The sequence below is a fragment of the Stegostoma tigrinum genome, chromosome 29 (assembly GCF_030684315.1).
Source record: "Stegostoma tigrinum isolate sSteTig4 chromosome 29, sSteTig4.hap1, whole genome shotgun sequence".
NCBI classification, from domain to species: domain Eukaryota; kingdom Metazoa; phylum Chordata; class Chondrichthyes; order Orectolobiformes; family Stegostomatidae; genus Stegostoma; species Stegostoma tigrinum.
The window spans coordinates 21,074,618-21,099,640 of NC_081382.1; the positions used below are offsets into that span (position 1 = coordinate 21,074,618).

Genomic DNA, 25,023 nt, shown 5'->3' on the forward strand with positions numbered 1-25,023 from the left:
ACAACGTAGAGAAGAGCTGCGAGATCACCCCCTACACTCCAGGTTTGATTCAGGAAAACATGGAGAAACATAAGCTTTGCAGAAACGGGAATAAAGCTAATCTTACAGAGCTGTGTAAGTTATTAAACAGCCTGGGAGACGTAAATTTGAAGAATTGGTTGAAATTAAATCAGAGAAGAAGGAGAAGGGGCCATTGGTTGAAATTATCTAAAAGCGAATAGATCGGGATGTTTTTCTTTCTGTGCATTGGTGAACATTTGAAATTGACTACAGGTAGACTGGTTGAGGCATTAAATCCTGGAGTCTTTTGAGAACCAATTGGATGCATGCTGAAGGAAAGCCTTATAGGTAGTATAATATCTGTGATAATACAATTTTTTTAAAGCCTGGAACTGTTCAGTTTGGTCAGTTCAGGTGTTGTTTCTGTTAGATTAAGACCTTCCCCCTTTATAGATCAAAAAGTCACTGCATTCAGAACCCTTGATGCATTAATGAAATGTTAGAATAAGCAATGCACCTGTTGGGCTTATTTGGTGGGCAGTGCATGGGTTCAGTCATTGGTGCCATTTTAAATGGGATGGAGGTGACTAATGGAAAGGAAGTTTTCCCTTAGTGGGGTAAGAAACAGAACCAACTTGCACAAGACGTTCTTTAAGGCAAGACTTTGCTAACTGCAAGAGGGAAAATAGCAGAAGGGTAAGGCCTGTGGTATACAGTCAGAGGAGATTGCTGACTCCCTGTCTGCTCTGAATTTTACAGAATTGTCTCTTTTTGTACTGTTTTTTTCCTGCTTCCTACGCAACCTCTCCTCAGGAAACCCTTCATCCAGTTTTTCTAGGCAGCCATCTGGGAGTCCCCTTTTGATGCTGCCTTTGCCTCTCTAGTTTTCTTTAAGCATGTGCACTGGGTACCAGCTGTAGGCCATCAGGGAGAGAAGGAATGAGTATGGTGGGACTACAAGCAATGGCAGCTAAGTAGCATTTAACCTTACCTGGATGGAGTGAAGAGGGTAGAAGGGGCCCTCCCTATGAGAAGCAAATCCATATCAATAGCCTGGCAGTGAGAGCCCACACATTATAGATAGGAAACAATGAATGGTAGGTGTGGAACGAGGGATAGGGATGTTATGGGGAAAAGGGAGAAAATAGAATAGGGATGATACCAGAAGGATAAAAGGAATGGATATTACCTAGAAGGGTATTGGGAAGGACAGAATGATGTGCAACAATGAAACTAAATCACTGCAAATGTTTTGCAGACCTTGGCTAGTATTTGCATTCTTCTTACCTTGCAGCAGTCCTGCACCTTAGAACAAACAATTGTTTGTTCACATTCTGTAATTAATTCATCAAGTAATTTTCCTTTCAGTGCCACTAAGTTCTTGCTTCTGTGTCTAATGTATCTCTAATTTTCATCAGCACAATTGCGTCAGCTACATGCAGCCTTTGACCAATATAACAGTGGCAAAGTACCTCTCACTAATTATCTGTCTAACTCCCACCATTAAACCAGTTAGGCCACACATAAAACAATAATACATTGAGAAAAAGAAAGTATTACAGCAATGTCTTTTAAATTTTTTTTCATTTTTTCCTTCACACTGTACAATCCTGGGCAAGTCTAGTTCATGTTTATTCAACATAGGAATATTCATAACATAAAAACAATATAAATAGGAGCAGGCCGTTCATCCTTTTGATCTTGTGTACCATTCAGTGAGATCATGTCTGAACTTCTGCTTCATCATGATTTTTGTGCGCTATCTCCTTGTGTTTAACTCATTTGGATTTCCTTAGTCTTCAGTGTTATGAGCCAAGGGCTGGAAAATGGGATTAGTGTAGTCAGATCTTTGTCAATAAGCACAGACATGGTAAGCCAAGAGGCCTCTTTCTGTGCTGTAAGTGTCTATGAGGCTATGATGTTTCTCATATGTAGAAGTGTATGGATCTCACACTTGAAAACACTTAACCCTGTCTGGGATAACAAGTTCCAAAGATTCCTCATCCACTGAGAAAAGAAACTTCTTATTTCGATCCTAAATGTTCTGCCCCTCATTCTGAAGCTCTGCTCCTGGTCTGAGACAGTCCAGCCAGGGAAAATATTCTTCCTGCATCTATCCACTAGATCCTGGTAAGAATTTTGTATTTTTGAATGAGATTACTTCTGATTTTTCTACACTTCAGAGAATAAAGACCCAATCCATTTAATTTTTCTTATAGAACAATCCCTCAATGCCAGGAATTAGTTTGGTAAATCTAGTCACCTACTGCCTGAGGCAAGTATATTTTTCCATGGATACGGAGACGAAAATTGTGTGCAACACTCTAAGTGTAATTTCACCAAGGCTTTACTTTTTTCACTAAGACAACCCTTCTTTACACATAAATCCTCAGAAAGTAGAGCCACATACTTCTTAATTATTTGCTACACTTAAGTGTTAACTTCCAGTGACTTATTAACAAGGATACCAAAATCCTTTTGGAGCTCAACACTTCCCAGTGTCTCACCATTTACAGATTACTCTATTTCTAAAAATGAAAATTCAAATTTTCCTACCAAAATAGATATCCTCTTATTTCTCCATATCGTATTCCATTTGCTATATATTTACCCACTCACTTAAACTCTCCAAACCCCTCAAAGCCTCTTTGCATCCTTCTCAAAAACACTTCCCCACCTAAATAAAACTTAAATACTGTGAATGGTGGAAATCTCAAATAAAATAGAAAAGGCTTGAGAAGCTCAGCAGGTCTGGTAGCACATTAATCTCTGACCGACCTCTGTGCAGTTCCTTAACTGATTAAGCACTAACTCCTGGACTGCACACAATTTAAAGGCAGTCAGTCAATGTGGCGTTTTATAAAATCGTACTTTAGAAATAAAACCAATCTGACTCCAAACCAAAACACAAACAGATTCTAAACAAGGCCTCACACCTAACATGCATTGTCGGACCTAAAACGTCATCTCTTCTTTACACTGATAAAACGTTCAGTTCTCTCAGGTCAGTGACTTGAAAGAAATTCAGAGATTTACATACCCATATAATCAATTAAAACTTCCTAACTTATTGAAGATTTAACATCATTTTAGGTTTGTTAAGTACATCCTCATCAGTGGTGTGACCTTTTGATCTTTTACTCATAAATTCTGTGTCTGATACTTCCTCTATCACTAACACCTGAAGAAGGAGCGAAGCTTGAAAGCTTGTGATTTCAAATAAACCTGTTGGACTGTAACCTGGTGTCATGTGATTTCTGATCTTATCCACCCCAGTCCAACACCACAGCCTGGGCTGGTTGAACTAGACTTGCAGGACTGTCAATGATCCATTTCCTGGACTGTAGAGGTGTGGGATCCCTGGCCCCGGATGTCCCTAGCAGTCAATTGACTCTGTCCAAGCCCCTCAAATGATATCAGATGATGCACTTAATTACTGTCCCAGTACTCCCTGACTGAAGGCAGTCTCCCTTGACTGAAGAGTACTCCCCTCAGGCTTTGAGACTTTGATGGAGTGATAAGGGTGAGAAATGGAATTGTTGATGTCTATTGCATTGTATGAATTATAAAAGTATGGAAGTTTTACTGTTGACATATGGGATCATGGTGAGCCCACATCTAAAGTGCTGTATACAATTTTTCCCTCCTTATTTGAAAAAGCATTTAACTGTGCAAGAGGTTGTTCAGAGAAGGTGCACATGACTCATTCCTTGGAAGGATATACCTGGACCAATTGGACATTAGAAGAACCAGCCGTGACCTATTGAAATAAGATTGTGAAGGTATTTGACAGGCTGGATTCTGAGACGAAGGTTCCCCTTATGCGGTTACAAAAAAATCTTGCATGGTGGCTCTGGTTAGCTCTGCTGCCTCAGTGCCAGGAACCACTCTCAGGTGACCGTCTATGTGGAGTTTGCACATTCTCCCCATATCAGTGTGGGCTTCCTCTGGGTTCTCTGGTTTCCTCCCATAGTCCAAGGATGTACAGGTGAGGTGGATTGGCCATGCTAAATTGTCCGTAGTGTTCAGGGGTGTGTACGTTATGTGGGTTATAGGGAGATGGGTCTAGATGGGATGCTCTGAGGGTCAGTATGGACTTGTTCGGCTAAAGATGATTCTATGATTTTAAAACAAATCAATGGAAAGATTTTTTTTCTCAGAGGGCTGTTAGGCCGTGGAATTCTCTTCGTTGGAAAAAGGCACAGACTAGGTTATCGAATTTAATCAAGACTGAGTGTGACAGAGTCTTCACTGTCAAAGGAGTCAAGGAGGGCCATGGGGACGGGGTATGGGGGGAGGCACCTGCAGATGGAAAAAGTGGAGGTGACACCACACCCAAATCAGCCACGACATTATTGAAGGATAGAGCAAGCACAAAAGGCTTAATGGTCTACAACTACTCCTAAGCCATCTGTGCCGATGTTCAAAGGCCCTAATTAAAAAGGCACGAATGATGTTTTAAAGCTTTCTGCTTCAGGTTTCTGAGTCTTTGCATGGCCCAAGTTCACAAATTGAGTCCCACCCTCGGACGAAGTGATTTCAAGACTGTCAGACACGAGACCAGGGTGGAGCCTAAAAGAATTTATCACCTATTTACATGTCCACTAAAAAATAGTTAGTGTTGCAACTTCTCTGTCTACTGCTTTAGCACAGCAGCAAAAAGGTATAGATGCAATCATTTACAATGGCCTCAGCCTTCTCAGATGAATAATCTTTTTCTTAAAGTATTTTAGCCTAGGGCATTTCAGGTGTGATCTACCAGATTGGATACATACTAGATTTCTGGCCAATCTTTAAGTTTTAAATATTGCACGTATTTTAAGTGAATACAGTTGACTGCATTTATCCAGCTGACTTCAATAAATTTTGTTCTGTTTTATTTTTGCTTTCTTCCTTTAGCCAGCAGAATGTCAGAAACAAGATCAATCCATCATATCAGTGCTACACAGTGGTTACGCTGACTGTAAGTAAGTTATAAATTGAATGCTCAATCTTTACTCTTCCAATTTCTGACACTATCAGAACCAACTAATGACATCATTGCTTTGTATTATTTCTTTACCTATAAATTAATTTCACAAACTCTATTTTTAGTCTAAATTATAGTCTAACACAAGCTGTAGTCAGCTAAATAGATCACAATTAAGCACATTGCCTCAACTCCAGAGTGGCAAAGAATTCATAATGTGAGTTGAAAATGTTCAGGAAAACTTGAGAAATAGAGAAATAAATGCAAATTCCAATGTCAGTATTTATAACTGGGCCCCACAGTGGAGCTTCTTCTAAACCAACTAACTATTAAAAATAGATGGAAATATGCGTAAATTATTAACAATCTCTTTAATACACAGAGTACTAAATTCAAAAGAAATTAAACTGAGAGAACAATGAATGGGTGTTGTGATTGCCGAGAAATTATCACCAAATATTTGATACTGTCGTTACTCTGAGAAATTCCTTCATTCGTTATCTGAGTACTGAGGATGAATTTATGTTCTATGTTTGCTCCTCTTCATTCAATATGTCTTTTTATTTCACAAAGTATACACCACAAGACCCTGGCAGCTTGGTTCGACTCCATGGTGCAGAGGAATGGCCAGCCTTGTCTCAAGAAGAACACTGACCTTTCCCGCTGTTCCTGGGTAAATGCGACAATCTTCTCTCTGTTATCATACAATCTCTACTGCTGTCTACTGCTGCATCCACCTCCAAACAAGGCTCATGCTCTCCCGATCTCACTTTTGCTTGCAACATCTTCCCTCACTCCCACTTCCCCACCTGCAATATCCCTCAGTTCTTACCATTCATGCTCTCTGCATTGCCTCCTCTCTCTATTGGAACACCCCACCACCTTTCGCCAACTGGCACCAAGACAAATAGCCCTGCCACCCACTTTCATCTCTCTCAATCCCTCCCTTTCTCTCATTACTACAGAAAATAGCCCAGAGAGAACATATACAGGTAGAGCAGGTTTGAATAATAGGCTCCTCACCTCATTCAAGAATAGAATCATGACCCTCACAGAAGAAGACTAGGATTGCTCCTGTGGGGATGCTAGACTTCTATGTCTCACTAAACAGTGTAGGCCCCATGACTCATTCCACTGTAACTCTCACAATAACCTCGCTGTCAATGTCATCCATTGCACGCCATTTGTAAACACTGGCTGTGATGCTTTCTGAGTCTGTGGGACAGGTGCACACAGCTTTATTCCATCGCTCTAGCTATTGGTCATCATGACGAAGGCTTGATGATAGGGGCCCGTGGAACCTGGTGAGAACCGCACCTGCCCCTTTTTAACAACGAAACAGCTCTGTGCCAAGAGGCACTCATCCTGAGGGGAAATCACACACAACCCTCTCAGATTTCTCCACTCAGGGCACTCCAAAGGTGACTGGACCCTCGGGCTCCACCCTGACTGCCTTCCTCTGACCCTAGGAAGTGAGATGCCGTGGAAGTTAATGAAGGGTTGGCAAATGTCAGACACCAGAGTCTGTGAAAGAGGCGTGTGTGGCCATTGGATCGCCCCTGAGTAGAGTTCAGTTATATGCAATGTGGAGGTCCTTCAGAGCAAACAACGAGCTGAATTCACCAGGTATCTCCTCCGATTTTCATTTCATGTCTCCTTGACATTGAGCTTGTTTGCTGCATTTGGTAAGTTAGAAAACTGAATATTAGTTCAGTGAGTTGGACCTTTAACTTGGCATTTAATGAGCAATAATCTCCCTTAATTGGCAACTTCCCAGTTCCTATCGAGAAACTCATCATGCTGCTTGTCAAAAGCAAAATGATGGAGCTCCCAATGCTGAGATGGGCTTCGTCAGACTTCTCATCTGTTTCTCTCACAAATCACACCATAGCCCACATGTTTCAAATGCCACTACCTCTTGTTTACAGCTGGATCTTGTTCTGACGAAGGGTCACAGGACCCAAAACGTTAACTCTGATTTTTTCTTCACAGATGCTGCCAGACCTGCTGAGCTTCTGTTTTTGTCCCTGATTTATGGCATCTGCAGTTCTTTCGGTTTTTAGTTAGTTTCTAGTGGTGCCTTTGTGGAATGCAGGCAAGATCTGATATGAGTACACACAGCATGTAACCTGTCCAGTAGTACATCAAGGAAGCAGACAGAGATTTGACAGGAATAATGATATCGATTTGGTGTACATGGATTTCAAAAAGACATTTGATAAAGTGTCACATTACACAGTTATACCTCATAGAATAAAAGGGATAGTAACAATATGGATACCAAACTGGCTAATTGGCAGGAAACAGACAGTAACAGTTACTAGATGTTCCACAGACTGCAGAAAAATTTACTGTGGAGTTTGTCAGGGGTTGATGTCACAGCTCTTGCTGTTCCTGATAGTCATTAATAACCTGTACCACTTGTGTAAAAGACATAATTTCAAAATAATACAAAACTTGAAAGCATTGTCAACAGTGAGAAGGATAGTGCAGAACTGCAAAAGATCATAGGCAGCTTGGTGAAATAGGCAGAGACATAGCAAATGCAGAGAACTGTAAAGCAATTCATTTTGTTAGGAAAAACAGGGAGAGATGGTTGCATCCCAAGGATTCAGTTCTGAAGAGGCACAATAGATCATTGCATAGATCATTGAAGAGTGTATTGTAAGGTTAAGAGAATGACTAATAAAGCATACAGCAATGTAGGTCTTATCAATAGGGGCATAGAGTACAAAAACAAGGAGATTATATTTAACCTCTATAGTGCACTAGTTAGCCACATTTGGACTTTTATGTCCAGTTTTGGGTATTACATGCAATTGATGCTTGATTAATTTTTTAAATTGATTTTTGTTGTCACATGCTGAAATACAGTGAAAAGCAGTATAGGCAGATCACAGCAAGCAAAGGATCCACAGATAGGTTACATTGCAGGTTACATTATTTGAGGCTAGAGTCCATTCAACATTCTGATAATAGCCAGAAATAAGCTGTTCCTGAACCTGCTGGTGTTTGTGTTCAGGCTTCTGTATCTTCTGCCTGACGGACAAGGTCATAGGAGATCGTTTCCAGGGTGTGATGGGTCTTTGATGATATTGGCTGCCTTTCTGCAGCAGTGAGCCTGAAAATAGAGCCCATGGATGGAAAGTTGGCTTCTGTGACGTTCTGGGCTGCGCCTTCTGTAGCTTCTTATGGTCCCGGCCAAAGCAGTTGCCTTACCAGGCTAGTATGCACCCGGACAATATGCTTTTGGTGATACATCTGTAGAATTTGGTGAGGGACCTTATGGACATGCCAAATTTCCAGATCCCCCGAGGAAGAAGAAGTATTGTTGTGCTGCCTTGGCTGACGCTTCTGTGTGGAAAGTCCGGGACAGTTCATCGATTATCATCACTCTGGGGAACTTGATGCTTTTCACCCTCTCAATCTCAGCCCCATTGATATAACTGGGGGCATGTTGTCCTCCTTTCTTTCTGAAGTTGATGATCAGTCCTTTAGTTTTGCCAATGTTGAGAGACAGTTTGTTTTCATTGCACCATGTCATCAAGCCCGCTATCTCCCTTCTGTAGTTTGAATATATGTTAGGAAAGATGTAACAATCATTAGAGAGGTCACAGAAAAAAAAATCATAAAAATGGTAGTAAGGATGAGGAACTTCAATTATGTTAATAAATTTAGCATGTGAGACATTTTTCTTTGAAGGAAAGGAAATTTGGCAGAGGGATATAAAATAATGAGGGATCAAGATGAAGTCAATAGAGAAAAACTGTTCCTATCTGTTATAAAGTGGAAGTTGACACCCCTCTGAGAACCAAACCCAAAACTCCGAGGAGAAGCACCTTGTGCTATAATCCATTAAAACGAGTGTGAAAAAGGGTATAACCTGTCTTTCAGCAACTTCTAGTGGTTAAATCAAATAAACCCCTGACATTCATTTTACAATTGACAAGTAACAATTTATTTATCGAACTCTGACTATTATCAATAGGGGCAGATTGCACTATTAACAAACCAAACAAACCTCTTCTAATTGCCAACTATTCCAGAATAATGCAAGATTCTAATGTTGTGTTCTTCCATAAACCAACAGAATTTAGCCTCTCAAAATTACAGCCAGGCTATACCTTCTCGAATGTGCTGTGTCTTCTCCATTGATTCTTCCGTCAGGAATGCTTTCTCTGTCAATTCTTCTGTCAGGAATCTTAGCTAGGTGTGTTGTGGTACTATTGTGAATAGATGAAGCTTTCTCTCAGAGCTGAGGGCTTATTTTTAGCAGGTAGCAGTAAACTCTCCTAATTTTCCAACTGCCCCTTTCCTTTATGTCCATGATGACATATCAATTTCTTACAACTGGATTGGTCCTAAGTTATTAAAACCATCAGGTGCAAATTTGACAGATATATCCAAGTGTCTGGTTCAAAATGACTGGCTAAATTCAAAAACCTGTTGTCTTGGTGAAAATGCAGCTTGGCTTGCGAATAGTATAGCCTTTTGATACAAATTTTTCAATTTGTGAGCTCTCTGTACTTGCAAAACTTTCAAGCTGCTCACAGACAACTCCAAGTATAGAAAAAGCTCACTCTTTTAAGGAGACCATGCAATACTCCCCCTGCCCCTTCCCTGCATTTTACAAACACCAATATTTTATAAACACCAAATTCTAACGACCTGTCTCCCAATCCACAAATACTCTACCCAATTTTGCAACATATCTTTGAACAAGAAGGCTTAGGTTTCAGCTCACTGGCAAAGGGAGCAATGCCTATTGACCCAGCAAGATTTGAGATATAAAATGTGCCGCCCGAGAATATGATGGAGGCAAATTCTATTGAGGTATTCAAGAGAAAATTAGTCTACTATTGGAAATGAAGAAGCAGGGCTATGTGGAAATGAATTAACCTCACTAATTAACTTAATTAATTGCTCCTTCATGAGGCAGCAGAGGGTTGATAGTTCAGATTTCTTTCTGTGATTTGTCCTAGCCAATATGTTTCCCTCAATCAACAACAGAAAAAGCATTTCTGATTATTGCCGCATTACAGATTATGGGAGATTGCTATGTGCAATTCGGCTGCCACAGTTCCTACAACAGAAGTGTGACTACACTTCAAATAGTGGGTACAAAATATTCTCAGATGTGAGCTAGTCATGAGAAGTGTTTTATGTATGTATATAGGATCTTGATTTGTATTAGGTAACAACGGCATTTTTCTAAAAACCCAATTAAATTGGCACAGGCAGTGTAATGGAAAATAGAGTACAGATTTGGACTAAGATGGTTAAATGCCAGCCTAATTTTATCACTCAGTTCGAAGCTTCAGGGTACAGATACCTGTTAGCCAACAAATGGATATTTTTTGCATTGGCCCACAGAAATGATCTCGGCAAAAACAGAGGCACATTCTGACTAACTCTTGCAAACAGACCTAGGCTAATTTTACCCTCATGTATGTGCTCAAGACACAATGCCAATTCTGTACCTTTGGATCCATAATGTGGAGTTCATCTGGGCTACTCCAATGTAAAACATTCAGGAATGTGACATGTAAAATAATGAATCATCAAAGACTGAATTTTCAACAGGCAAATTTACTTAAAGGAATATTTCCAAAAAATTTGCAATGGCTTTTATAGAAACAGGATCTTGCTTGTATTCATTTTGCACTGAATGGTTTACATTGTTGCCAATTGGCTGAGATATTTATGTAAGATTTCTTTATATAAGATTTTTATGCAATCATTAACTCACTTTTAATGGGTTACCTGCAGTAATAAAGCAGTGCAAAAGGGAATGTTACGTGTGTTAGTTAGCCATGAGCTATTCTGGAACTGTTGCAGGTGAATGCTTTATTTATTGCAGAGCCCTATATTACTGGATGTGTGAATACAGTCCCATTGCAATGATACATGTGCAAGGGTGGCTAATCAATATCCCAATGTAGATGCAGCTTTTCTCTGGGGAAGTGAAAATTCATGAGCATCCTCTGCAGTATTAATCCAAGCCCTAATTATGAGAATAAATGAAAGGTATGACTTCCACAATAAAACAAACAGACTGCTTTCACTTGTGATGTGGCAAAACAGTGGAGTTTGAAATGGTCACAACTTCAGCTTTAATGTGCCATCTTCAGTGTCTACCCCTCGATTTAAGGATGGTGTCAATTCTGGATTATGAATCTCAGCCGCAGGTTGTCATGTGATTGAGCAAATTGATTTCTGACTCTCAGATGTCTGGATACAAGGGATGGGACATGGCATGAGGTAGTGGGATCCAGATGCAGGAGTTGTTTCCTTATCATTCCCTCACTGGTCTCACCCTGTCCCACGGTAAGGAATGTGCACTTGAAGTATCATGCTGCTTAATGGACAAGTTGTGGCCAATGCAGGGTCAATGCTATTCTGCTTCAAGGAGAGCTTCAGATTGTGTTTAGATTACCCACCATATCTAGCATGAAGGTGCTATTGGCTCTGCACACTCACTCTGAAGTAATTAAAAGAGTCCTGAGGCTGGCTTAAGAACAAACAGCAAGGAACCTTATTCGCAAACATGAATATTCAGCACACAACAATACCCTGCAGAATTGAAGGTTTTGTAACCATTTTCCAAAGACTTAGTTAAATTTAAGAGACAAGGCAAGATCTGACAAAAATTCAGTTTGAAAAGCCATCTATTGCTTTTGTGCTCTTGTACTTGTCTCTTAAATTGGTTGTCCAGACTATATTTTCTTCCTGTTGTACAAATGTATGTTTGATGATTTTATAAGACACCAGAGAGATTAGCATGATCCCAATGCATCTAAAGCAAATTAGCAATGCAGAGAGTCGAGTGAACAAGTCAGGGAAGATTAGATCAAACTTCCATTTTACCAGGTTCTATCCCTCGTGTGTATAATTTGTTCCTTCAGGTGCATATTTAAAAATAGAAGTGTCATTCCATGGAGATTTAAAATAATTTATGTTCAAGATTGATGTCCCAGTTCATTAAAAGCAATAATCTAATCGAACACATATTTGTTTATTAAAGCGGTTTTACAGTTAAATATGCTCTCACCTATTCCTTGTCCTTTGCTTTCCTGAACTGTTTTTTATCTGCATGTTTCTAATATTGTTGACAGCTCCAGTATTACATAGCAAAGACAGGAAATCTTTGGAGATAATTAGTGCTGGGAAAGCAATTATGAGAGGCAATGAGATATTACAAGGGAGTGAACAAGGGGGAAAGTCCGAGAAGGATGGGAATGAGAGGTCAACATGGGAAATATAATAGTTACTTAGTATTGTCAGTTCTTACCATTTCTTTGATGTATACCTAATGAACCTTAGGTGCACTACTTTCTTGGCTTCTCCTTGAAACGATTTGATAATATTGGATTTAGGTTATAGTGGCATTTTGATACAATCCTAGATTTATCCATTTCAGTCAAATATTCTAATCAGCTAGAATGAATAAAAATGTTTCAAGGGAATGCTATTTACACTTCACCCTATATCCAGCAAGTCAAAAGACATCAGTTGTAAATCCTTGCAATATGCTTGAGAAAGCATTATCCTTTGGAATAATTCCAGTTCTGGTTTTTTGGCCGGTTTTAATCTGCAGTATTGGATGAAGAGACTGGCTTAAAACTATTCCCATAGTTTTAATGCTGATTGTCTCTGTCTGCTAACCCTCACAGATTAACCCAGGCTTCACATTCTCCAGGGGTCGGCTTGCGTGCTTGAGTCTCAACTACTTCAGTACTGTTCATAATACATGGAGTTACTCTGATTAGTTGTACTCAAGAGATATCAATCAAAAAATCCTTACCAGCTTCATGTCACCCCTTAAGCCTCAGAACCATTGTAGCAGGAACTTTACTGTCGCCTCGTCATTAACACTATATCCAGTTGTGATATGTTTGCTCTAAATCAGCAAAGTCAGGCTCCAATATTGCTAACTGTGCAGATTTTGCCCTAGTCAAGCTTTTTGTTTCATATTGCATCAGAATTTAAATTACTACTCCACATTACATAAAATTACTTATTCAACAATCCTTACTCGACATAGATACACCCAAAATGATTGTCATATCATTGTTTAAAAGTTCTATTGCCCATGTAAAACCAAGAACATGAACTCTTGTCACTTCTGATGCTAATAATTTTATACACTGAGAGTGTGTCAATGTGAGAATTAAGGCAGATGAACATACAAGTTTGGATCAGGAATAGAATATTTAGGCCCTCGAGCCAACTTTGCAAATTAGATCAGATGATGGCTGATCTGAATGTGACCTTAGCTTACTTTTCTGTCAACCATACAAATGTTAATTTACTTTTCAATCAAGTATCTATCTCACTCAGCCTCAACAATATACAATACCCCTGCCACCACTGTTTTCTGAGGAAGAAAAGAATGATATTCAACTCTGACTTAGATGAGAGATGCCTTAATTTTTAAAACTGTGTTCTCTAATTCTAGCCTCTCCAATAAGGAGAAGCATCGTCTCAACATCTACCCTGTCAAATTTGCTCAAATTCGTTCAGCTTGACAAACGGCCCGAAGAGTTCAGTACAGGTAAGCAGAGTCAGTCTAACATTCTAAGACCGAACACTGGAAAAAATCCATAAGTTTGCATCGCTTATACACCTTAGATCACATGCTCTATCTCTAACCTGATCATTTTATAACCATATGTTAATCAAATGGCTCTTATTTCCCACTTTACATAAATCAGGTTTACTCAAGGCCTCCCCTTTATCCTGCTGACTGGGCAGCCTGGGCTGTGTTCTCATTTCTATCTACCAATCCTTGGCATGGTACTTTGCAATTCTGTCTAGAGTACATCTGCTAATCTTCTGTTCCATTCACTTCTGCTTATTTCCTTTTCTAACAAAATCACTTTTAACTCAATTTAACCCTCTTACATTTAACTCTTACATTTTTTTTCAATATAATCACCGCACATTCTTTTATAATCCAGTAGAGACAGGCCCAACCTTTCCTCATAACATTTCACCTCAATTCAAAGAATCAGTGGGGTGAATCTTCTCTGAATGACAAGATGTAGATGTAGGCTTCAGTTGCTAATTGTCAGAGCCTTCCCTTGGCTCTGCTTTGTTGCAGAGTTATTTATCAGCACCCCACGGATTGGGGAACATTGACTCGTATTTTCTGGCAAAACAATGATAAGACTAATGGTGATTGCCAGCCAAATTCAATGAAAATATTCTAAGATTGCTCTCATGTTGTACCATTCCCCACTATTTGCTTTGCATATTACTAAAATAGTGGGAAAGCAACTAAACAGGAAATTTCAACGCTGTGAGGTCAGGTCACCATAGAAAATTGCTACACCTGTACAGCAGAACGTTCACATTATACAACCAGCATTACAGCCAATTTGCTTCAGCAGAACATGCATAATAGCAGACATGCCTATATTTTCATTTCACTGTCACAATTTGAATAATTTGGTATTGAAAACCACTTAAATTCTTGAAAGACTCATTTTTAAAAAATTTTATCCTATCACTCTCCCTCAACTAACACTTCCCCTGTAGTTAGGATTCTCCCTGTTCACTCCAACATCTCACTTTAGTCCAATTCTCATCCTGATATTTCAACTCATTTAAATCCCTGCAGTAACGTTTTCCACAAAATCAATTGGACATTTGTGTCAAAAGCATGTGGAATGATCAATAATGCACAATTTCACTTTGCAGAGGGGCAGCATATTGGAAACACAGTCACTCCAAACTTTGGCCCACTTTTGAATGTAGCCTTAAAACGAACAGTAGTGCTTAAATGAGTTGCATGGTTCAGTCAACTTTGGTACTTTTACTGCAACTTTGACAGGACTTCACAGTTTGGTACTTCCTTTGTCTTTATGCTACTTGATAAATTCACCAATCAGCTGGGGCTGCCATCTGGATCATCCAAACATTGTTATTAATATGAATATACGTAGAGGTTATCGCACTAAACCTGACTGCTATTCATTCAGACTAAAAGTAATAAAATGGCAACTTTCAAGTCCCCTAACACACATTCTGAAGTCTGCCATGTTTACAATCACTTCCATGGCACAAGAAGGAAAATTATAGTGGGGAATAGGTTTCATTGTTGCATTGCGCTTGCTAGTATGGAGCTCCTATGGCCTTCAGTAGGGATGAATGCTGACAAACAAAGGGTAAAATAATTTTCGAAAACAACTCTCAAAACTCTCCATCCTGAGTAAGGGTCACCGGATCCAAAACGATAACTCTGTTTCCTCCTTCACAGATGCTGCCAGATCTGCCGAGCTTTTCCAGCAACTTTGTTTTTGTTCCTGATTTACAGCATCCGCAGTTCTTTTGGTTTTTACTCTCAAAATCATGTTGGCATTCAGTTTTTGAATGCCTGGTGCTAAAAACAATTTTGTAAGCTATCTAATTATGAATGTTGTAATCTCCGCACACATTCCTACATTTGAAATATATTAGTGACTATTTATAATGCATAATGTGCATTACTCATTTGAAAACACCCAACTTCTTTGTCATCAGCAGTGTTATTTGATATTAAAGATTGGGCAAATTATTCTTCCATAATGACCCTGGTGACTTCTTAATTTCTAATCAAAAGTCATCAGTTAGCATAAATTTAGATGGAGTACTATGCAATAACTTGCTTGGTAATTAACTGACATAGAACAATAAATGTAAACTTCTTCTGACATTTAAAATATAACGCTAATGTCTGTCAAATCAGAAGGCTCCATAATATTGTAAATCTGTTTTGAGCACAATTTTAACAAAGTGACAATTTTAATTCTATTTCTATGCTTTAATCAGCACAGAAGAAGATGGATGTGTTGTTGAAGGTCAGTTATGTCAACTCCAGGCTATCTCTGCAGCAGTTCCTCAATCGGGTAGTGTCCTAGGCCCAAACAGTTCGGCTACTTCATAAATGACCTTCCCTACATCATAAGGTCAGAAGTGGGGATGTTCGCTGAAGACTACTCAATGTTCAGCACTATTCATGACTCTTCCAATACTGAAGCACTCCATGTTCAAATACAGCAAAACCTGTGCAATATGCAGGTTTGGATACACAATGGCAAAAATTTCACACCACTTAAGTGCCAGGCAATGACCATCTCCAATAAGAGACAATCTAACTGTTGTCTTTGACATTCAATGGCATTACCAAAACTAGATCCCCTATAATCAACACTTTGGAGATTCGCATTGACCAGAAACTGAACTGGATTAGACATATATTGTGGCTACAAAAACTGGTCAAAGACTGGGAATCCTGCAGCGAGTAATTCATCTCATGAGTCCACCAAAAGCCTGGCTATGATTTATAAGGTAGAAATCAGGCATGTGATGAAATATTCCCCACTAGCCTAGATGAATGCAACTCCAATAAGGCAGCACAGTGGCACAGTGGTAAGCACTGTTGCCTCACAGTACCAGGGATTCTATCCTCAGGCAATTGATTGTGTAAAGTTTATATATTCTCCTCATGTCTGTATGGGTTTCCTTCCACATTCCAGAGATGCGCAGGTTAGCTGGATTGATCACTCTAAATTTCCCAGAGCATTCAGGGATGTGCAGGCTAGTTGGATTAGCCATGAGGAATGCAGGATTAAAGGGCTAGGGTAGCAGGTTGGGTCTGGGTGGGATGGCCTTCAGAGAGTCAGTGTAGATTCAATTGGCAGATTGGCCTGCTTCCACACTGTAGGGATTCTGTCACTCAAGAAGCTTGACACCATCTAGAACAAAGCAGTTCCCTCACCAGGCATCACATTCACAAACATACATGCCCTCCACTACCAATGTTCAGTACTGCCTCTGTGTACTATTTACATATTTGATTCACCAAGGCTTCATAGAGAACGAAAGAACTGCGGATGCTGTAAATCAGGGACCAAAACAAAGTTGCTGGAAAGGCTCAGCTGGTCTGGCAGCATCTGTGAAGAAAAAAAACAGAGTTAACATTTCGGCTCAGTGACCCTTCCTCAGAACTGATCGTGGCTGGGAAAACGTCAGTTTATATGCAGAAAATAGGGAGCTGGGTGGGGTAGGGAGTAAACAATAGGATAGAGCCCAAAGAGAGAAAGACAGTTGGACAGACACAGAAGTGGCTAATGATCAGGCTGAGATTGTGAGTAGTTGTTATTGGGGACTGTTAGTGACTAACAACAGGGGGTGTGTAATGGCAGGCTATGTGGTAACAAGGCATGGTGTTTGGGGTAGAGGCCTGGGACACGGGAGAGTTCAGGCCCTAAAATTATTGAACTCAATATTGAGTCTGGAGGGCTGTACAGTCCCCAACGGAAAATGAGGTGTTGCTCCAGCTTGTCTTGGGCCTCACTGGAACACTGCTGCAAGCCAGAGACAGATGTTGGCCAGGGAGCAGGGTGGTGCATTAAAGCGGCAGGTAACAGGTAGTTCAGGGTCTTTTTTGCGAGCAGAACATAGATGATCCCCAAGTTGAGGTTTGGGGACCGCTTTGCAGAACACCAACGCTCAGTTCGCAACAAACAACTGCACCTCCCTGTCACGAACCATTTTAACTCCCCCTCCCATTCCTCAGACGACATGTCCATCATGGGCCTCCTGCAGTGCCACAATGATGCCACCCGAAGGTTGCGGGAACAGCAACTCATATTCCGCTTGGGAACCCTGCAGCCCAATGGTATCAATGTGGACTTCACAAGCTTCAAAATCTCCCCTCCCCTCACTGCATCCCAAAACCAGCCCAGCTCATCCCCACCTCCCTAGTCTGTTCTTTCTCTCACCTATCCCCTCCTCCCACCTCAAGCCGCACGCCCATTTCCTTCCTAGTTACCTCATCCCGCCCCCTTGACCTGTCCGTCCTCCCCGGACTTGCCCATCCCCTCCCTACCTCCCCACCTATACTCACCTTTACTGGCTCCATCCCCGCTTCTTTAACTTGTCTCTCTCCTCTCCACCTATCTTCTCCTCTATCCATCTTTGATCCCCCTCCCCCTCTCTCACTATTTATTTTAGAACCCTCTCCCCCATCCCCGTTTCTGATGGAGGGTCTAGGCCCGAAACATCAGCTTTTGTGCTCCTAAGATGCTGCTTGGCCGGCTGTGTTCATCCAGCTCTACACTTTGTTATCTCACAGTGTGTTGGATAAATTCTTGCCTCAGGATTCCATTAAATACCCCCATGTGGACAATGTTTTAATAGGATCACAGATGAATATCTTGATAGGAAACAAAACTCAGCCAACCTTTTCACAATCATCAACCAATTAGGCATTGACGAAAAGCAAATTCTGAATTAAAACATCCCATCAGTTCCAGAAGAGATCTCCAATATTGTTTTAGAAAATTAATTTTGATTAATTTTTCATCTGCAATGTTGGTTTCTCCTAACCAGAGTCAAGAATAAGATAATGTCTTCACTGACAATGACAATTATCACAGAGCAACAGTCTTATGTATTAATTGAAGCAAAAATGATTATCTTCACATTTAACTGCACCCAGCATACCAGAGTGTATTTTAATGGGTATATACAGACCAAATTTCAGCTTCTCTGGTTAAAATGTTTTGAAATAAATAGCAGACAGAAAATTGCATAGGAAGTTGGAAAAATATTGTTCTATTGAATATTATTCGATTTTCTTACGTGTTCAGAATCTACTTACTGCCATACTCAACAGCAATTTTAAGTAATGGAAGCTCAATTAAAACAGAATGCCATTTGCACTGCCAGATATAGTAAATGGTGGAGTACGCTCATGTTTAAATGTAATCCATTGAATCTTCTGAGGATTTTATTTCAGCTTGACAGTGGTTCCTTTTTACTGCTTAAGAAATAAGCTGCATTTTGGACGCATTAACCTTGTTTTTTCAAGCTGTTCTGCATGGGCTGAACTCTTATAGATCCTTTGTTTTAGTTCATGTTTTTAGTTTATTTGGTATTAGTAGGGCAAGTATTTTTGTAATTATGGAGTGTGTTTTCTCCATGCCTTCTGATGGAAATGTTAGAGCCAATGGGTGTGAATAAAAGATTGGTTTCAGATGTGACCAAAAATTTTGTCACTGTCAGAATTTATGTCTCCTGACACCGCTCGAGAGTTCCTCAACTCCTTTTCTCTTTGTCTTCTGCAGACACCAGTCAAATCTGCATTGTAAACTCCGTCAAGAAGGCAGACCCACAAGAAAACCCCTCCTTCACCCTGAGGGAGAAGCCATAGATCCCTCAGGAGAAGTAACAGCAAGGCTGCCTCCTGCACCACACCATCACCCCATCAGGCCAAATACTCACACCTCAGTGGGTGTGTTAACTAGATCAGAGTTTGGAACACCAGTAAGTGAGCATATCGCTTCCCCCTCTCTGTTGCAAGCAAAGGAAGCAACATCTCAGATTGCTGGCACTCTGAGGACTGCCAGAATCCAGGAACCTGATCAGCTCCAGACAGGAGAGGATCCTGTGGTGTCAGCCATTAACAATTTTGTACAAATATCCAAGCAGACATGGGAGCAGCATGCAGTTTTGTTGGAAGCACTAGGCAAATGGATTGAAGGTTGGAGGGCTTTGCCAATGCTGTTTGTACCCTGCTGACTCTGGTATGTGATTATCTGTCTACCGCATTGGGCAGTGTGCATGGCTCAATGGAGAGTCAGGCCCTGCACTCTCAGAACCTGTTGGATATCCGCACAGACCTGCAGTCCATTACTTTAGCCATTAGTGCTCAGAATGTTGGTCCTGAGCTTGCAGACACACGTGTTCCTCATTCATTCATGGGGCAGTCCGTAATGGAACGGTCATAGAGATGACAGCAGCTTCTGTGCCTGAATCATGGGGATGGCTCTGATGAGCCAATGCGGAAAATGGCAGAAACAAAGCAGCTCCTCAGTCATGTGATCATTGAACAGCTGTTGTATACACACAAATGACATTTGAGCAGCATCTTTAATATAGAGGCCCCAATAAAGAAGCCAGTGGGGTGCCTCGCATTGAAGTTGCACATAGCTACCTTGATCGAGATGTCTGTTGCCTTTTGAGATACATACAGTAGGATATTTTATGTGGTGTGACAATAATGAGGACGTCTCTCCCCAGAATCCAAGAAAGCTGGCATTGCATATAAGATAATGATGTGAATGTTTTATGGCCAAGGTGTAAACCAACTCCTACTCTGTGTGCAGGCTGTGGGGCCTTGGAAGGTGATATCTATTTTGTCAACAAGGGTGAACCTTTCCAGCGTGCAAATCATTACTTGTGTCACACAGCCATTAGTGAAATGGATTTATAAGTTGCATGATGCGGTCAAGAATATTTGGGTCCAGGATTTGTACTCCATACAGGAGGCTAATGTGTAAGGCTCACATACAACACATGGTGATCAATTGTTTCTTTAACCTGTTCTGTGTCGGTGTTTACTTAATGCTACTGGTCTTTCAAGGGCCACTTATTGTATGTAAGTGAAACCCCCTTCCTCACAATGTGAAATACCTGACAAAGAGTTTTGCCCCAAAATGTTGACTTACCTGTTCCTTGGATGCTGTCTGACCCGCTGTGCTTTTCCAGTCTCACACCTACAGATTTCCAGCATCCACAGTCCTTATTGTCTCTGAAATATCTACTTTGTCCACTCCAGATGTGGTGGTAGCTATTTTCATCTCCCATTGTGCACTTGCCATTTCATGAGGATGAAAGCATCGGCGGCCTCACTTCATTGAGTATCACAGATTTAGATTCTCAGACTAGGTGATCCCACTACTCTTCACAGTCATTCCTTGGTTGAGCACCCTGTGAATGCAGAGTGGTGATGACTGTCAATGATTCCCTTTCCTGCATTACCCCTTTCCCTGCCACGCTCTATTGTCTATTCCACTTTACGTTGAATTTCTGCCCTTCACAATTATTGTCCCAGCTGCATCCTAGCATGCTTCCTCCAACCCCTACAACTGAGTTCCCAACCACAGTGACGGCCCCTGATAACACCCTACTTAACTTCCGTTTATCTGACCCCTCCCCCCAGGACTAAATGTCCACTGCATCACAACCCTGCCCCTCCACAGTCCCTTGGAAAGGCAAAAAGAAGTCCTGGGAGCATTTCAGTTCAGGCTGAAGGGACAAAAACACAAAAGAATACAGCAATGCAATGCAGATATAATATGAGTATCTGCATAGGCAGAATATGGGTGAATACTAAGAGGGTGAGCAAAGAGCCCTGAGATGCACCCTGATCAAACCTATGAGTTAGACCCTGACCCTGCATATAGTGTTCTGGCAGCAGAATTCCAATGAAAGGAGCCAGTGTGCTCCAAAGTGCAGAATTGCAGTGCAGAGCTGTATTGCAAGTAGACAGAGGCATGTGGTTGGTTTAGTGCCCCTGGACTGTGCCCTGAAATGTTGGTGTCTTTTCTCTAAGGTGGAGCAAGTGACATGCTGGAGCCACCAGATCCCATTCTGACTTTCATGCCAGGAATTGTCGTTGTCTGGTTTTTATCTGGCTGATGGGAAAATAGGAAACTACACATCAGCAAAGTGAGATTAGACACTAATGACATGCAAATAGGCCACTTTCCATTCAAAATTTGATTGGACAATCAAACTTCTTTCTCGCACCATAAAAGATCTAATTTCTGCTGAACTTGCTCTATTTTCCCAATTGACTCAACAAGGGCTGGAAAGATTCTGGCCATTGATTCTTAAGAAAAAACAACCAAACTTTCAATTTCTGAGGAAGGGTCACTTAGCTGAAGCATTAACTCTGATTTCTCCCCATAGATGATGCAGATCTGCTGAATATTTCCGGCAATTTCTATTTTTGTTTCTGATTTACAGCCTCTGCAGTTCCTTCGGTTTTGTAAACTTTAAATTTTACTTTTTTCTCAATTTGATTCCCCGCAGTTTGTGGTTCTGTCAGCAGTGACCAAAATTGCTGTTGATCAAGGTTGATGTGAACACATCGGTGAGATTAAATCACACTTAAGTGTCCATGATATGCACCTGCAGCTCTGACAGGACAGAGATGTTGTTCCCAGAAAGCAACACTCCTTCTTGGAAGAAAACAGGAAATAAATTTTCTTCTTTCAGGGCTTCTTTCAGATAAACAGGAATCCCTGCTACAATTTTAGAATTCATTGCAATTGCTACAGAAATGCAATGAGCAATTTGTCTCCAACACATTTAATGAAAGCTTCAGGAACAGGTCCACAGCTTTTAACTACACAATTTATAGCCTTCCAGATTCAACACCAAAACATTTTTTCCGCCCACCCTTATCTGATTTCCGGAGGGACCACTCTCTCTGTGAATCTCTTGTCCGCTCCACACTCCCCTCCAGCCCCACCACCCCCGGAACTTTTCCCTGCAACCGAAGCAAGTGCTACACCGGTCCCTACACCTTCCCCCTCATCGCCATCCCATGTCCTAAGACGACCTTCCACATCAAACAGATGTTCACCTGCACATCTGCTAATGTGGTATACTGCATCCGCTGTTCCCGTTGTGGCCTCCTCTACATCAGGGAATCCAACCGGAGGCTTGGGGACCTCTTTGCAGAACACCTCCGCTCGGTTCACAATAAACAACTGCACCTCCCAGTTGTGAACCATTTCAACTCCCCCTCCCACTCCTTGGACGACATGTCCATCCTGGGTCTCCTGCATTGCCACAGTGACGCCACTCGAAAGCTGCAGGAACAGCATCTCATATTTCGCTTGGGAACCCTGCAGCCCAATGGTATCAATGTGGACTTCACAAGCTTCAAAATCTCCTCTCCCCTGATCACGTCCCAAAACCAGCCCAGCTCATCCCCGCCTCCCTAACCATTCCTCCCACCTCAAGTCCCACCATCATCTCCTACCCACCAACCTCATCCCGCCCCCTTGACCTGTCCATCCTCCCTGGATTGACCTATCCCCTCCCTAACTCCCCACATATACTCATCTTTATTGGCTCTATCCCCGCCTCTTTGACCTGTCCATCTCCTCTCTACCTACCTTCTCCTTTATCCATCTTCTATCAGCCTCCCCCTCTCTCCTTATTTATTTCAGAATCCCCTTCCCCTCCCACATTTCTGAAGAAGGGCCTCGGGCCAAAATGTCAGCTTTTCTGCTCCTAAGATGCAGCTAGGCCTGCTGTGTTCATCCAGGTCTCCAGATTCTCCAGCTTCGGCAGCTCCTACCATCCCTTCAACACTAAGTTTGCCCATTTCCTTTGGTTGGAAGCTGATAGTGATACTAGTTTTTCTCTCACTTCACCTCCGTTAGAACTTTCTTTTGTTTCTTGTCACATTATTGTCACCAACCACCGTCCCCCACTCTTTTGCTATTCTATTTTATCATTTAATCCTGCCTGCTGAACATTTTTTATTTCAAAATGTACTTTATTCATACACGTCTTTATATGTACATAGTCTCTAGAGCAATTTGATTCTGTACAGTCATTACATTTGTAGAACAAACAAACCCAAAGCATTCTCTTTTGTTCTTATGTATATTTACATACACATGAGACATCGGGAGGGTCTGATAACTGAATAGGCCCCCATTGTACTTTGGCAGAAAGATCTCAGATAGTGGTCTTTCCCCACTGTGCCCTGGCAGCAGCTGCCCCAAGCTTCAGTGTATCTCTCAGCATGTAGTCCTGGGCCTTGGGATGTGCCAGCCAGAAGCATTCGGTTGAGGGCAACTCCTTCCTCTGAAAGACCAACAACTTTTGGGCAGACCAAAGAGCATCTTTCATTGAGTAATCTTGCCTGTTGAATAGCCCATCACAGGTCTTTGCTGTTATTTTCACCCCTCTCTCCCTGCCTCTGTACTTGCTTTACAGAGACATTGCTAACTACTTTTCAGTTCTGAGAGGAAATCATCAATTCAATTCATTAACACTGCTTCGTTTTCCACAGATTCTGGCAGACCTGCAGAATATTTCCAGCTTTTTCTCTTCTTATTTCAGTCAAATTGTAAGTTGTTTGATTGGGCTTTTTTTAGTTTCTACCCAATTTTTGTTTTATTACAGGTAGGGGTTAAGAATCTTCCTATTTGTGATTATTCAGGCATGGAATGCTTAGCACTAAAACATTAATCACCCTTCATTGGTCTAGATCCCCAAGTTCTCAGCATTCCCAAGTCAGGAAGAGCAGATCCAGCTTCACACAATATTCTACTCTGTTCCTAAAATGTACCTCAGCTTAAACCCAAAAGAGTACCCCACAAAGCACCATTGGAACATTGCCATTTCCTGTGCAAACCTGTCTTGTTTTTGCATGTGATAAGCCAGTTGGCACAAAGTTTACACTTGGTTTGATACTGCAAGCCCATGAACTGCATTGAATTAAGCCAAATTGTTTCACATAGGACTCTTACAAAATGAGAAAATAGTATTATGCCACCAAATTGTAATGCACCAAATTCATATTGTTAAAATATTTGTCCTCGCAAAAGTGCAAATTCTGATTTAAAATATCTCACCATTCAGTCTATTGGTAACATAAGATTTTTAATCATAAGCATAACAATCTCTCTCACCACCAGTGACTGGAAACTTTATGCTCATAACTTTGAGTGGCCTTGTATGGACAAATCCTAGAGTTCAAACTTTTCCTGTATCATTAACAATGTTGTACATTGCTCCCAAAACCCCTGCCCTCACCAGCTCTCTTCATCACCTGTATTAATGGGGCCAATTTAGCACGCAACATTGCATTATACTATATAATACTAATGGAGCTTTACCCAAATTTTCTTATCAATACCAGATGCGTTGGCAGGAATCTAAAAGCAAGTAATGATTGGGTGATTTGAGTGTCAGAACCTCTGACACTCCAGTTTCTATCTGTCAGCCAGGGCTCCCTGAGTGGGCCAGGTTAACAGTCCCAATCGGGGAACTTATGTTCTATGATATCCACCTGGCTGACCTTGTTACAATCACCACAGAAATGAGGTGAGAATGGCAAAACACAAGGTGTCGAGTTAGAGTGAGCTGAGGTTGTATTTTGGCACGTGGAGAACAAAAAATTGCCTGAAATGAGAATAGTTTGAACAAAACATTGATTTTTCCAAAATTCTGTGACTTTTAAAAGAATTATGAAT

The 25,023-nt window shown here is 41.1% G+C and overlaps 1 long non-coding RNA gene across 2 annotated transcripts; it reads left to right on the plus strand.

The window, feature by feature from the left end:
- LOC132206051 (uncharacterized) lies at positions 1 to 25,023 on the plus strand. 2 transcript variants are annotated; one of them, XR_009442782.1, is made up of 5 exons: positions 1 to 114; positions 4,900 to 4,967; positions 5,543 to 5,642; positions 13,428 to 13,523; positions 19,084 to 25,023. It is a non-coding gene; the product is annotated as an uncharacterized LOC132206051 (long non-coding RNA). The 2 variants fall into 2 exon arrangements; XR_009442781.1 differs by having other exon boundaries at positions 4,900 to 4,963.